The 16,531-nt window shown below is 39.1% G+C and overlaps 1 protein-coding gene across 5 annotated transcripts in view; it reads right to left on the bottom strand.

Moving 5' to 3' along the window:
* Positions 1 to 16,377, bottom strand: part of UBTD2 (ubiquitin domain containing 2) — a 56,094-nt gene extending 39,717 nt beyond the window's left edge. Inside the window, exons 1-3 of one of the 5 annotated variants that reach the window (XM_077757319.1) lie at positions 16,097 to 16,377; positions 15,732 to 15,793; positions 9,530 to 9,633 (exon numbers count right to left, since the gene is read on the bottom strand). The gene's annotated coding sequence lies outside the window, so the exon portion shown is untranslated. Of the gene's footprint in view, positions 1 to 466; positions 558 to 9,529; positions 9,634 to 11,488; positions 11,509 to 15,731; positions 15,885 to 16,096 lie in introns of those variants that run through there. The other 4 variants (XM_077757320.1, XM_077757318.1, XM_077757321.1 and 1 more) reach the window with 4 other exon arrangements.
* Positions 16,378 to 16,531: the final 154 nt, after the last annotated feature.

The following is a 16,531-nucleotide window of genomic DNA, read 5'->3' as shown; positions in this document are numbered from 1 at the left end:
CGAACCGCGAGATCATGACCTAAGCGAAAGTCGGACGCTTAACCGACTAAGCCACCCAGGCGCCCCAGATTTTCTAATACTTCTATACTAAGGGTGATTTCAGAGCACAGGCCTAGAAAAACCTTATTAAGCTTTCTTCAGATTAGACAAATCCTTCTTTTCTTGTAGTTTCAGAAACTCAAGGAAACTTGTTCCCCTCCCCCCCCACACACACAGTCAACTGCTAAGTTCAAGTTCAAGTCAAGTTTGAATACACTGAACTTTAAGATGAAAACATTCAGTCTAGGTTAGGAGGTAGAGGCAAAAGTGCAAACGATAACCAAGTAAAAGGGCACAGAAGATGAACAAGATTAACACTTTTTTCCATTTGACCAGTTCTAGACAATTGAGATCTTAGTTCAAATTTTCTGTATTATGAAAAGCAACATAAGTTATTCACTAAGATCAAAGACAATTAATTACCCACCTCATTTTTTACTGCTGTCATCATTTCGGATACATGAGTGAACATAAGAGTCCTTAAGAAACACATTCCATTAACTTCAACTCAACTATGTTTACTGCCGCCAAGGAAAAAACACACTTCTGCTGCAAGGAAAGAAAAGGCCACCCAAACCCTTCACCATCTGTGGAGAAGATACTGAGTTAGAAAACAGACAATGGAGCTTACGGTTTGGGGTACTCGTTTTATTCCTTATTCAAAACTTCTCTGTGCCTCAGTTTCCTCCCCTGTGAATTGGGATATTAACCTCCTTAAAGGGTCCTTGTAAGAATCAAGAAAATGTGAAGATTTATTTTTAAACCAAAAATTACAACAAAGAAAAAGATTATGTATTGCAATCATGGCTCTTCTCACCTATTTGTTAACTATACTCGTGAACCTTAAACGATTGAAAAGCCATTACTTTGAATTACTTCAAGCTCTCATTCAACAAGTATTTCTTATGTATATGTTACTTACAAACCACTGTGCTAGGCTCTATTGAAACGGTATGTCACTGGTTTGTCACCCAGGTATACTCAACGTGTCTGCTATGCAAATAACACTCAGGAAGGAAGATTTGGTTATGTAAAAACAGGATGAAAAGTGTGAAATATATTTGCATTACTAAATATCTCATAACACAAGGAATGTGTTACAGAGTTACACATGTTATAATACTGTACCTGCATAATTAATTTCCCCCCAAACACAAAGCTCCTTATACTTTTTATATGGAGGAGTGTGGGTTAGACTCCCAAAGTGAAATTTGTCTTTAGTAAAATACTTTGAAGATCAGTTTCATCCTATAACTTGTTCCCAGGTTTTGCCATCTTCTAACACACTCTAAAATGTCTGCTGGAAAAAATCCACAGAATGAATAAGCAAAAACCCCTAAATTCAGAAAATTCATACAGGGTGTCTTCATTAGTCCCTGTTAATAGACTACTTTATAGGGTGTATGTGAAAACTGGATTTCTGTTGCATTCAATGTAAGCACAAATTCAGCTCGAGGGCAGCCTAACAATTCTACTGCGCTGGGTGGGTTATAAATACAATTAACTTTCTTTTTATATGCAAAGCAATTCAAATCATCACTAGGTTTGCTAAAGATGACAGGAGAAAATAACAAAAATAAACAAAATAAGCAGGGAGAGCTTAACAAGCAAATTAGATCATTGCCTCCTTTCTTCAAATGGGCAAATAAGTATCTCTCCAGAGTTAATTAATTAAGGTGAGGCAGCTGTAAAGACAATGGGCTTTCATACAACTAAGGAACTAGTAATAACATAATTTCACCCCAAAATCAAATTAAATAATTAAAACCAAGTAGTAAACTTCTCATTCTCCAAGTGATAAAACAATCATAACGATCCATTCATTATTTAAGACAAGGCCCCTGACTTCACAGAGCTTATAATATTGTGAAGCACGACAGGAAATAAGCAAGTAAACAAATAATTTTTTTTTAAATGTTTTATTTATTTCTAGGAGAGAGAGAGAGAGAGACAGCGTGAGCAGGGGAGGGTCAGAGAGAGAGGAAGTGACAGACTCTGAAACAGGCTCCAGGCTCTGAGCTGGCAGTCAGCACAGAGCCCGACGCGGGGCTCGAACCCACGAACCGCGAGATCATGACCTAAGCGAAAGTCGGACGCTTAACCGACTAAGCCACCCAGGCGCCCCTCAAGTAAACAAATAATTTCTAAAAGCAATTTAAAACAAAAAACCACCATGAGGAAGGACATGCTATTTTTAAGAACTTAATAAAAAATCACTTGACAGCAAATATTTACATGCCAAGTAAAAAGGTCAATGAAGGCCTTGAAAAGGAAAGAAAAGCCAAGCCTTGCTCACTAGATGCAAAGATCTTTCTTCCACTGGCATTCCTTTTATGTTTTATGTCAATATAGTCCATTCTTTATAAGCAAAGTCTGACTAACAAAAATGATAGACATCAGACCTCACCTACTCGGTCCTTCTCACCATAATCGGATTCTGGCGCTTCCTTCATAAGCTACAGTCAAATCTTTCAAACACAAGATGTCATTTATCAACCCCATTTCCATTAAGCACTTCCTGTCTGAACTTCCAAAGGTTTTTGTTTTTGTTTTAATGTGTGTTTATTTTGAAAGAGAGAGAGGAAGAGAGAGAATCCCAAGCACACTCCGCACCGTCAGCATGGAGCTGGACATGGGGCTCTGTCCTACGATCTGTGAGATCATGACCTGAGACGAAATCAAGAGTGAGACGCTTCACCGACTAAGCCATGCAGGCACCCCTGAACTTCCAAAGTTTAAAGATAATACAAGTGTGCCCGAACTGTAGACAAAGAGCTGAAATATTTCACATCCAAGAGAGAAAGGAGTGAAGCTGCGCCAGACAGGGAGAAGGGCAGGCCTAACAGTGCCACGCTTTCAAAGGGCTGAGATCTTAAATAATGAAAGAGCTTCACTTACAGAGGACGTTATGAAGCCAAAAGTTGCTCCAGAAGAAAGAGACCACCTGTGGGCTTGTAACCACCCTTTTAATTCCTGGCAAAGGCAAGTCAAATGCAGGGAGTAAACAAACTTCCAGATCTAAAACCAGACTGCAATTAGTGATCCAGGCACAGCGGTTACCACCTCACTGATTCCCTTCACTAGCTCTTTTTTAAGTAAGCTCTATGCCCAACGTGGGATTTGAACTCATGACCCCAAGATCAAACTCACAACCCCAAGACCGAGAGTGGTATACCTTGCTGACGGAGCCAACCAGGCACCCCTATCTTTGCTATTTTTAACGTACTACCTTTCCTTTGTTTGCTCTTAAAAGTTTTGTTAGCATTAAAATTAATTTGGGTAGCATTTTATTTCTCTAAATTGCATATACTTCTTAATTTATATAGTACTATTTTTTCAGTAATTCTATGAAACCACAAATATTTAATACAATGCCCACAACAGTATGCCTATCCTAAGAGTAGAGAAAAACTGACTGAAATTATGTGTTAAAAGATTTTTCCCAGGATCTAATCACCTCATTTTAAAAACTGGTTCCAAAGACCTCAAGGAAACAAAACACTTGCTTCAGAGTTCTACAAACGTAACTCAAATTATATGTAAAATATATATTATTTTTAAGAATCATAATAACAAGACCCCACACATCAAATGTTAAATTTCAAACATACAGACCATCACGAAACATGTTCATCATGAAACTAATCATGGCAACACTGGAATGAAGCTTTTCTTACTTTCTGTATGCACATATGAAACTTAGGTAACTTCTTGAAATGGGTCATTGACTGGGAAATCCAGTCCACCACTCTGCCTGGTGCCTTTCGTTAATACAGGCACATACATGCCCACTCATGTAACACTGTACCAGTGAACACACAAATATGGTTCTATGCATGTCTGGGCTGCATTTAATGCCACAGCAAGCTCAGGTATACCTGCTCAGTACATTCTCTCATGATAAGAAGCAACTCAACAATGCTTAGTGAAAATATATCATAAGTCACAATATTGGAAGACATATTTAAGCTTTGAGTACAGTTTATAGTGATTCAAACTTCAAAAAAAAATCTATAGAACTTTATGAGACCTTGAATTATTTTTTAGTGACTGTACAATCAAAGTAGAAAACGAAATGCTGAGGCTGATACTTTAAATTTTTTAAATATTTTTTTATTTATTTCTAGGAGAGAGAGAGACAGCGTGAGCAGGGGAGGGTCAGAGAGAGAGGGAGACACAGACTCTGAAATAGGCTCCAGGCTCTGAGCTGGCAGTCAGCACAGAGCCCGACGCGGGGCTCGAACCCACGAACCGCGAGATCATGACCTAAGCGCAAGTCAGACGCTTAACCGACTAAGCCACCCAGGGGCCCCGAGGCTGATACTTTAGTATTCAATGTAAGGTATACCTAAAAAGGGAGATTCAACCATTAAAAAGTTTGAGTATACTGATTTCATCCAACAAACATGCTCATTTTATAGATAAGAAAAAAACAAGAAATGGGGAAGTCAAGTGACTTAAGGTCAGATGAGATATAAGAGGTGGAACTACAACTTTTCATTACACTATATGGTTCTAGTTAACAAAGCTCCTGTCCTACAATTAAATAAGTCTTCTATTAGGGGAACTTTACTTTCTCCCTAACACCATTATAAAGTCAAAGATGTATTTCACACAACTGTTAATTGAGTCTATAGTATTATGAAGCCTTAAGTCTTATGAAGTCTGTACCAGGCTAATGCAGCTTACATTCCGAGAAGATAAGTAATGTTGAAAAATAACCATGATAGAGGTAGGTGCCTGAGTGGCTGTCGGTTAAGCGTCCAACTTCAGCTCATGTCATGATCTCACAGTTCGTGAGTTGGAGCCCCACATCAGGCTCTGTGCTGACAGCTCTGAGCCTGGAGCCTACTTCAGATTCTGTCTCCCTCTCTCTCTCTCCCTCCACTGCTTGCACTGTCTGTCTGATGATATAATATTAAAAAAAAACTATGCTAGAACATTTTTATAAAAATCAGAGAAAGGAATGTAGATACAAAGGGTACAAACTTTGTTATAAAAAGAGTAAACTCTGAGATCTAATAATGTACAGCATGATGACTACAGTTAATAATAGGGTATTGCAGACATGCAGGCTGAGAGTAGATCTGAAGCTCGTCTCTGGGTGGGAAAATGAAAAGAAGGTTCAGATTTATTCAGTAATGAAAGATTCTCCCAGCGCTGGAAATTAGCAGAAAAGAATTGGGAGAAGTCTGGATTTTGGATCCGGTATAGCCTAGGAAATAAAGAATCACATTCTGTTAGTATTAGATCTACCTAATTTTCAGTTTAAAGAAAATACAGAGGCTAGAGGAATATACTAAATGACAACCAGACAAACCCAGAATGTGGTACATTCTACAATACTCTTCAAAAAATCAATGTCATAGGAAATAAAAGGGGAGGAGCTATTCTAGATTTTTAAAAATTAAAGACAAAAACAAATGGCAATGTCTAATGCTGAATAGATCCTAATTTGAAAAAAATAGCCAAAAAGGCACTTCTGGGACAATTGGTGGATTCTGATTACGGACTTGATCTTACAGAATAATCTTCTTAGGAGTGATAATGGTATTTGCATGTTGAAGTGTCATGATGTCTGTACTCTCAGTTAAGCAAATACACACACACACACACACACACACACGCAGAGTTGAATCTAAGTGACAGATATTCAAATGTTTATTGTAAATAAATACTAAAAGTATTTTTAAAAAGAATTAGATATAATCTTGATAAAGATGTTCTAATCCATTCTCTTCTTCAACAATGGAAGAAACGGAGCCCAAAGTACCATAGACAGTGCAGGACTTTTCTCAAGAGATTAAATCTCAGACAGGTCTGCAGAATCTTAGCACAAACTCTTTCTATGTGCCAGAAATCTAGGACCAGAGACAAAAACTGGTCTGGGACAAACATATACATACATACACATATAAAAAAAGTGTTTAAAGTTTATATATTTATTTATTAGTAATCTCTACACCCAGTGGGGCTGGAACCCACAACCCCAAGATCAAGAGCCACATCCTCTTCTGAATGAGCGAGCCCGGCGCCCCATGTGCATGTAAAAAAGCGAAACACATTCCTGATGCTTAATATGTGACAATATGATTAAAATTACAAAGGAATAAAAATCTGCTAAAGATGGTTAACACCTTACTACATCAGAATTTTGTGTGTTTTTTTTTTTAATGTTTTTTTATTTCTGAGAGAGAGAGAGAGAGACAACATGAGCAGGGAAGGGTCAGAGAGAGAGGGAGACACAGAATCTGAAACAGGCTCCAGGCTCTGAGCTAGCCGTCAGCATAGAGCCCGACGCGGGGCTCGAACCCACGAACCGTGAGATCATGACGTGAGCCGAAGCCGGATGCTTAGCCGACTGAGCCACCCAGGTGCCTCTACATCAGAATTCTGTATGAAATAAACCTCAGAATGCAGCATTAAATGGGAATTAGCTAGTTGGATGCACGCAAAAAAATCCACTTAAATATCATCACCTATACGCTGTCTTGCAACTGGCCTATTAATTATGGCAATTGTGCCTTCCAAAAAACTGACAACATACCTTAATAACTTCGCATTTCACCTACCCCTCCACAAGCTTCTTACCAGTCCTCCAAAATGCCATGTTTTTTCATATTGCTATACGAGTGATTTCCTCTGCCCCTCTACTTTGTCTCCATCTACTCCTCTTTCAAGACCAACTACTTATATCACCTCTTTAGTGAAGGGTTCTGACTGTGCTCCCCACTATTCTCTGAACTTCCATAATACTTTTTTCATTGCTGTAGAGACTTTAAAAAAAAAAAATTTTTTTTAAATGTTTATTTTTGAAGGTGAGAGAGACGGAGGGGCAGAGGAAGAGGGAGACACAGAATCTGAAGCAGGCTCCAGGCTCTGAGCTGTCAGCACAGAGCCCGATCCGAGGCTCGAACTCCCAAGCTGTGAGATCATGACCTGAGCCAAAGTCAGACGCTTACCTGACTGAGCCACCCAGGTGCCGTGATATAGAGGCTTTTAAAACTTTTCTTAATTAAATGTATGATTTCTCCACTTGACCACAAGCTATTTGGTATCACAGAGCAGGCCATATTTATATGGTTAGCTACAAGTACTGGCAGTTAGAAATAATGGAGGCTATTTTTAAAACTTTCAGTTTAAAAAATAAGGTGTTTGCCCTGAGTTGAAAGTGATACTTTATCATGAAGCATAACTAAGTGATCTGGACTATATGTTATTCTGCCCCTTTGATACTTTTAGTATCAAAGCACAGTCCACAAGCATGGAAATGAACAAAGAGGCCTGCCCTTAGCTCTTACCTATGAGCCAATTATAATAAATGCAAAAAATTACCTGAATGGTTTTCTTGGAGGACTTCATGAGAAAAGTCCAAGAGTCACTAATTCATTATTTAGTCAAGTGTTGAATCAACGTATATCAAAACCCCACTTGCACTCAAGTAAAATTCACTTAAAATGACTTTCACACATTAGGAGTTTTTTCTTTAGACATCTAACTTCAATAGAAATTCCATTTCTGAAAACAGAGCAGTAATGGAAATGCCGAAATGTTCTATTGCAAACACGCAAAAAATGGCATAACACTCAATGTATACTCAGCAATATTTAATCTCTTAGCTCAATATATGGAATATATTCAAAAACAAACTTGATTGTTGCTGACTGCAAGTCAGAGTGGCTGATGCAAGGCGAATACATGCTGATTGTTCTTGGCCAACACACATGCATCTTTAAGTACATACGCGTTAGTAAAGTCTCAACCTATGGTCCTTGAACTACCAGTGAATCATGAGGAGCTTGCTGGTAGCCTAGTATGCCCGATAAGCAGTAGCAGAAAGCTGGGCAGGGATGGTGAGGGGCGGCGGGAAGAATCAGATGCAATGGTCCACCAAATGAAGATAAACCATTCAGGTGGTCTGCAGTAAGGAAAAATGAGAAATCACTAAATCAGCAAATCAATCATCATGCCCATTAATATGATCATGTTGTTTACCGAAATCAGCCTAATGCTTTCTTGCAACAAGAAGAATGTGACTTGGTCAAAAGCCGCAGGAGGGAGAACTAATTCATAAATAGCATGGCAAAGTTCCTTACTGTAAGTGAGTAACACTCAACAGTCATTCCTATTAGAAGACTCACCTGAGTATAGTACCACTAGCAAGGTGCTGCCAAAGCTCTGCATTTGCAGTAAGAAAAGCAGATTTTAAAAATAGGGGCGCCTGAATGGCTCAGTGAACTGAGCGTCCAACTCTTGATTTTGGCTCATGACAGCACATTGACTGCTTGAGATTCATTCTCTCTCTCTCTCTTTCTCTCCGCCCCCCCCATCCCTCCCCCTAATGGCACTTGCTCCTGCTCTATCTCTCAAAATAAATAATAAACTAAAAATAAGAATATTTAAACAAAAACTTAGGGGCTCCTGGTTGGCTCAGCCGGAAGAGCATGCAACTCCTGATCTCAGGGTTGTGAGTTCAAGCCCCATGTTGGGTGTAGAGATTACTTAAAAATAAAATTTAAAAAAAAACAAAGAAAGTAAAATCCATCTATTAAAATTTCCCCATAAGAAAGAGAGGTGTTACAGACAAGGGTTATCAAAAATCAGAATGAAGATGCTTATCATTTCTAATGGCATAAAGATTCTACCCACAGTATATAGTACTAGCAACTGATTCCTAAAAAAAATCAGAGATGGGGAAAAAAAAAAAAAACCCCAACCCAGGCCATTTAATATCCATAGTAAAAATCTTTAAAAATGCCATTCCAACATAAATTCCAAGATAATCTTGACTGGGAAAAAATGTCAACCTTTTATTTGCTAGAAAATTGAAAACAAAATTGGACTAGCCAGGGTAGCTTATTAGGTAGGGGCTACAACATCGCATGTCTATTTTAAATATAAACTTGAGTGCTTACATCTCTTCCCAAAGAGGATTCAGCTTTCCCCACATCTCAGTATTTTCCAACTGTAGCATCCCTGACCTAAATTTAGTTCTCATACCTACCGAATATTTCTACCCAGAGTTCCACTGGATTTCTGACACACACCTTGCTGCCTATTTTCCTTCTGGTCTCTCCCCACCACTATACTCATTCTGGTAAAATCAAGCACCCTCTGCTTTATACCAAGGAAATGTCTCCTATTTTGTAGTATGTCTCTCTCCAATTGGTATAAAATTTTATGCATCCTGCTTATAAAGCCTCAGAGCTACCAGCCCAGAGAATATGAAAAATTTTTACTTTTAACTATCACACTAGGGAGAAGGGCAGACTAATCTTCAGCCTTCCTCATGCTCAATTCTACTTCATTTTTAATTATAGACCCAATCCTAAGAGTGGAAATATAAGAAAATTCAATAAACAAACTAGTTAGATGATGTGTAATATATGGGACATTGAAAACACACAAGATAGAAATATGAATGATATTACTGGTGAAGAAAGAAAACCGTGTTTTGTAGAGAAACGTGTTTGTTCTGAAGTATACCAACCTCCAAAGGGCTACTGGTATATTCTGGGGCTGGATGCACAAAAAGTTTACTTGAAGTATAGATGTGAGTAACACACTACAGGTAGAATTTCTGCAAACACCACACTAGAATGAGAAGTTAACAAAACAAATTATTTTCTGAAATTATAAGGTCAGGTCTATCTGTGAAATTTTTGTGACTCAGTTCTTAGTACTTTTCTCTTCTTTTCACTTACTTAAGAGCAGTCATTTACTTTTATACTTTCAGTCAACCTCCCCCCAGAGACTCCAAAATCCACATTCTTAATCCTGAACATCTAGGAGTTCCATATCTAGACTTCTGCACCACCCTACATGATGTCCCAAGTTAAAAATTCTTGCATCAACTAAACCTTGGCATACTGAAAGGCAAACTATAGCTTGCCCCAGATAGCTCTTTCTTATTCCCCAAAACCTGCCAAGCCACCTCAATATTCCTGGCCATCCAGATTCACAAACATGGGATTACAGATTTTCCCTAACTTATGGTAGGGTTACTTCCCAATAAACCCATCGTAAATGAAAACATCATAAACTGAAAATGCATTTAATACAACTAACCTACAGAACATCATAGTTCAGCCTAGCCTACCTTCCATGTGCTCAGAATTCTTATATTAGCCTACAGTTGGGCAAAATCATCTAACACAAAGCCTATTTTATAATAAAGTGTCAGATACCACGTAATTCATCAAATACCATACTGAATGTGAAAAACAGAATGGTAGGAGTATCCGTTGCTTACCCTCATGACCCTGACCGGCTGGCTGACTGGGAACTGTAGCCTGCTGCCTCTGCCCAGCAACACAAGAGAATGTCATACCACCTACCATCAGCCATGGAAAAAAAATCTAAATTCAAACTCCGAAGTATGGTTTCTACTGAATGTGTGAGTATCACTTTGTACCATCATAAAATTGGAAAACTGAAAAATCCTAAATTAAGTCACTGTGAGGGACTGTATTTTACTTTCTTTTGTATATCCCTACACCCAATAGATTATCAACTCGAACTATAGCTTGCCCCAGATAGTTTGCCTTTCAGTATGCCAAGGTTTAGTTGATGCAAGAATTTTTAACTTGGGACATCATGTAGAGTGGTGCAGAAGCCATTTTTTTCCTAATGGGTTCCTTGCTCTAATCCCTTCCCATTGTAAGCAATCCTGGACCAGCCTTCTCAAACTTTAATATGCATAGGAACCATCTGAGAATCTAGTTAAAATGAGGATTCTGATTTANGATTTTGCACTTCTAACGTACTCACAGGTTACCGCAAAATTGCTGGTAGCAGGACCACCTTTGAGCAGCTCAGATCACTGTTTCCTTTTATTCCCTCAGCACTTGCAGTTTATCCTACAGTATATCTATCTGTTTACACAGTGTTTTACAGTTGTTTCATGTGTGCATATTTTATTATGCTTTCCCAAAAAAGGATTTTGACATACTCAAGAAATAAGATCATGATTCCTTTTTTGGAACAGCAGCAACCAACCCAATGTTGGGCATATTGTGGGTTCTCAATGCCTTTTGATTGTAAACCGCTTCCACAGAAAATATAACAATCATCTCTTGATTAAGAAGTTGAAGTAGGTTTATGGATTACTTTTGTCAACTTTTTAAAAACCATTTGACTGCTAATCAACCTTTTCACCACATAAGACAGAAAATAAACTTAAAATAGCTTTCTATTCATAGTTAAGAAAGTAAATGTTGGTTGAGTTAGACTTGTGAATTATTGGCTATAGATTTATTCTTTCTTCATCAGTGAAAGATTAATTAAATATACTAGATTTATTCATCATCAATGAAGGATTAATTAAATATACATTAAAAACAAAAGCCAGAAGCCCAGGCAACAAAAGAAAAAATAAATTTGACTTCATTAAAATTAAAAACTTTTATGCATCAAAGGGCACCACCAAGAAAGTATAAAGACAGGGCACCTGGCTAACTTAGTTGGTAGAGCATGTGATTCTTGACCTTAGGGTTATAAGTCCAAGCCCCACATTCGGTACAGAGATTACTTAAAAATAAAATCTGAAAAAAATAAAGTGAAAAGAAGAGAGAAAATATCTGCAAATCATATATCTGATAAGGGTTTAATACACAGAATATATAAACGCCTCCCACAACAACAAAAACCAAAACAACCCAATTAAAAAATAGGCAAAAGACTTAAAATAGACATTTCTCCAAAGAAGATAAACAAATGTCCAAGAAGCACTTTAATTAAAAGATGCTCAGCAGCACTAGTCATCAGGGAAATGCAAACCAAAACCACAGTGAGATATCACTTCATACCCACTACAAGGGCTAGTAGTTTAAAAAATGGGAAATGACAAGTGCTGGTGAAGATACGGAGTAACTAAAACCCTTGCATGTTGCTGGCAGGAATGTAAAACGATGGAGCCACTATGGTAAAGTTTGGCAGTTCCTCAAAAAAGTAAACCATTTAACCTAGCGACTCCATGCCTACATATATTCTATCCAAAAGAACCAAAATCAGGGACTCAAACAGCTCTTTGTACACCGAAGTTCAGTTCATAGCCACATTATTCACAATAGCCAAAAAGTGGACACAGCCCAAATGTCCATGTAGAAGAATGGATGGAGAAGAAGAGATAAACAAAATGTGATATATACATACAATGGAATATTATTCAGCCAAAAAAAGGATGAGGTCCTGATACTTGCTACCACAGGATTAACCTGAAGACATGATGCAAAGTGAAATACATCACAAACAAAAGGATAAATACTGTATGATTCTACTTAGATGAAATACCTAGACTTGGTAAATTCACAGAGACAAAAAGATTTAGAAGTTAACAGGGGTTGGGAGAGAGGAGAAAAGATACTGCTTAGTGGATCTAGAGTTTGTTTGAAGAGATGAAAAATCTTAGAAATACATAGTGGGGACAGTTGCACGCTGTGAATGTAATTACTGGCACTGAACTGTACACTTAAAAACAATTAAAATGGCAAAGTTTATATTTTATCACAAATTTAAAAATGAAACTAGAAAAAAACGAGAAACTAGCATTTTTTAATCATAGCCCTGAGTTCAAGTTCTGACTGCCATTTATAAACAATGCAATATTAAGCAAATGAATCTCTCCCAGCTTCAATCATCCATAAAATAGAGATATTATCCACCTCCCAGAGTTACTGAAGACTAAATGAGAAAAACAAACAGAGCACAACATCTGTTACATAATAAATACTGGAAAAATGGTAGTTGTTATTACTCAAAAACCACGGTTACTCATCAAGTAGGTATCTATAAGGCTGCTAAAAATGGATACCCCAAAGAACTCCAGGATGTTCTCGAGACATTATGAAATAAAGACACGAATACCCAGCAGGCAGTTCTCCTGCTGTAAGCCTGGAAACCTGTGACCACCAAGGGTTAGTCCACTTGGGATATCACTGACTATGCAAAACAAAAGATACACCCAGGAAGTGAGAACCCACTTTCTACATCATTCAGTTCATTCGAGAGGTGAACAAAATAAGAAAAGTTAGTTGGTTGTCTTCAACTAATTTCATTTTACTGTTTTTCCCCACATATTTATTTTTTATGTTTTATTTATTTCTGAGAGATGGGAGAGGCAGCGTGAGCAGGGAGGGGCAGAGAGAGAGGGAGACACAGAATCCGAAACAGGCTCCAGGCTCTGAGCTGTCAGCACAGAGCCCGACGCGGGCTTGAACCCATGAACCATGAGATCAGGACCTGAGCCAAAGTCGGACGCTTAACCGACTGAGCCACCCAGGCGCCCCTCCACATATTTGTTTTTAAAAAACATGAGATTTCATTCCTTAGCCAATGCCATGGACTGCACAAAGCTTTGTCCAGAGGTCCTGAGTCCCAAACCCAGCATCACAAGGTCATCATAGTAAAGCAGAGAACTATACAGAATATGCTGCCTAAAAAAACGTTCTAGGAGCATGGAAGCTTGAAGTGGACTGTTAAATAATCTTGTATAATGTATATAATATACTTGTCTTGATGAAAATTAGGCTTTTAAAAAATGGTCAAACTAGCTCAAACTCCAACACTGAATCCTGGGCAAGATATGCCAGAGGAAGATACTACAAATGATTCCAAAATAACATATAACCACAAATCTTATAACGTGGATTAAGCAATTTCTGTATTCCTCAGTGTTTCGCAAAAATTTCCCGAATTCCTTAGTAAGGAAGATTTTCTCCTCTACCAATTACTTGCATGTACAAGAGACTTAGATCCAGAGGGAAAGAGAAAGTACAGTATCTCAAATGGCCAAAAAGGTTTTTTAAAAAGTCACCTTTTACTAAGGTTACCTGATATTTAAGAGTCGAACCAATCGAGGGGCACCTGGGTGGCTCAGTAGGTTTTGAGCATGACTCTTGATTTCGGCTCAGGTTATGATCTCACAGTTGTGAGATGGAGAACTCAGTATGTAGTCTGCTTAGGATTCTCTTTCCCTCCCTCTGCCCCTCTCCCCAGCTCACACACTAGCTCTTAAAAAAAAAAAAAAGTCAAACCAATCTAAAACAGTGAAGATTTGAAAACACTGTGAACGTAAAACTGTCATGAAAACCATCAGAAGACTATTTTACTTCATGTTGATAAAAGAATTTTTCATAACCCAAATGTCCAGGTGAAAACTACAAATCATCATTTTATGTTTGAAAAGCAAAGGATCTGTGCCAATGCCCTTAGGAAAAATTGTCTTTCCCTTCTACAAAAACCTACTATAATAAGCAAAAACTATTTAATGTGTTAACCTACAACACTCACCTGAGCTAATTCCTTTAAACCGCAATTAACTCTTAACTATCATGACAATAATGAAGAATAAAGTCTTCTATAATTAAATTCCAAAACAATCCTTTTATCCCACACAGTCCCTTCCTCCACTCCATACATGAGGCCCCTATTTTCTCTTAAGAAAATAGAGGTTTTGTGGTTGCTGTTCTTTTTTTCTAAATTTTACTTTAGAAAGTTATAGTGCAGCTTAAGGTCCAGAGATCTCAGTTCTCAAAGAAATGAATGCTATGGCTATCTAACTAGATACCACTGGTAGTAAATTACCAAATGCTAAGACTTTATGCTTAATAAATATGTTACGTTATCAAAAGGCTTTCAATAAATTGGTTCAAATTCATTACCAAGAAGAGAAAAATGTTTATTAAAATTCTTAAATGAGTATTAAAAAATTAAATTTAACTGAAACTAAACACTACTAGGGCGGCCTGGCTGGCTCAGTCAGTAGAACATGTGACTCTCCATCTCGGGGCTGTGAGTTTGAGCCCCACGTGGGATTACTTTAAAAAAAATTATTTTTGAAGTTTATTTATTTTGAGAAAGTGCAAGCAGGGTAGGGGGCGGAGAGGGGAGAAAGAGAATTCCAAGCAGGCTCCATGCTGTCAGAGCAGTGCCTGATGCAGGGCTTGAACCCACAAACCGTGAGATCATGACCCTAGCTGACACCAGGAGTCAGATGCTTAACCAACTGAGCCACTCAGGCACCCCAAGTTTAAAATCTTAAAACAAACAAACAAACAAAACACTACACACTATCTGTAGCACATACTAGTATATTTCATACTGGTATACTTCAATTGCAGGAAGAATCCTTTTGACCCCCACTTTGAACTTAACCCAGGGCTGTTTTAAATCATGCCCTCTTTATCTTCTGCTTCCTTGTCACTGGGGATCTCACTGTTAATGTGCCACCAAATAATAATGCTATGACTTGAAGTGCACTATTGTGTTTTCATGGACAATTTTTTTCACCACACACTTCACTGAACTCTCAAACTATTTGTCCAGGATTTAGTCATACAAGAAACCCACAGATTCTAATCAAGTGGCATGGCCAACTATCATGTAATTCAGGAAACGTATCGGCTACATGTTAGGTGTACACAGTTTACAGTCGGAGCTCAGTAGCAGGGCAAGCAATTGGTCTAAAAAGCTAGTATAAGAAAAAGTTGTAAAACCTCCTCCCCAAACGATTTAGTTTAGGAACTTACAAATATGCCTTACATTCTGAGACATCTAACAGAAGGCTGGAACGAAACCAACACTGTCATCTTTGCTATTCCTAGCTGTTTCTTCTTCAACTACAACACTCTGCCCTCTACACCGGCTATAGGGCGGACTCAGCCAAAGGTCGTTTAAGTAAAGGTAGAACTAACCTTATTGTTAGACTGTTACACTACCATGCGGATGGAATTAAAAAGCTCTCCCCCGCGGACTGCTATTTACAATAAACGAGAAGTGCGTTCCGTGTTAGAAAACTTTTAAAAGCACTGGGCTAAGTCGGACTCCTGTATTTGTACTTTCAGCCTACAGATTTTCCTTTACGTAAGGCGGATAGGAATTTAACTAGCCCACCCCGACAGCAGGCTGGCCCAACACCCGCAAGCCGTAGCAAGAGGCCACGTTTTCCTCGGGCGGACCGTCCCCCCACCCCTCCTTAAAATAATGCGTGTGGCCACTTGAGACTTCCCCAGCCAAGCTCCAGAAACTTGCAGGTTTAAATGGCCAAATTGGAACCAACCAGGGCAGCTGTCATCTGAAACTCGGGAAAGCTGAGCCCGGCCAACTCTGCCGAACGAGGAAGGGTGCGGAGAGATGTGGCGGGGCCCGTCGGAGGGAATGCATTAACTCCCCTCCCCAACCCCCCATCAATTCGCTTTTCTGCAACCCCAGCGCCGCCATCCTGTTCCTGAATAATTAAACGGGCTGGAGAGGGGGTGAGGTGGCCAAGAAAGGCAGTTTCTGGTCCGAGTTTCCCGAGCCGAGGCGGTGGGGTCGGGAGGCCGAGGGCTACATCCCCGGCGGGGGAAGGACTTTCCTCGGCGGCCGGCAGGGCAAGGGGCGACCCCGCGGCCAGCAGGGCGGCCGGAAGCGGAGCGCGGAGAGTGACGTGGAGGAGGGGATGACAAAGGGGCTCGGGGGCCCCCGGCGGCGCGGCCCGCGGGCCCCCAGGGGC

The sequence above is a fragment of the Crocuta crocuta genome, unplaced genomic scaffold (assembly GCF_008692635.1).
Source record: "Crocuta crocuta isolate KB4526 unplaced genomic scaffold, BGI_CrCroc_1.0 scaffold131, whole genome shotgun sequence".
In the NCBI taxonomy this organism is placed as follows: Eukaryota; Metazoa; Chordata; class Mammalia; order Carnivora; family Hyaenidae; genus Crocuta; species Crocuta crocuta.
The sequence above is the reverse complement of the archived record's forward strand: the minus strand, read 5'-3'. Positions and strand labels throughout refer to the sequence as shown.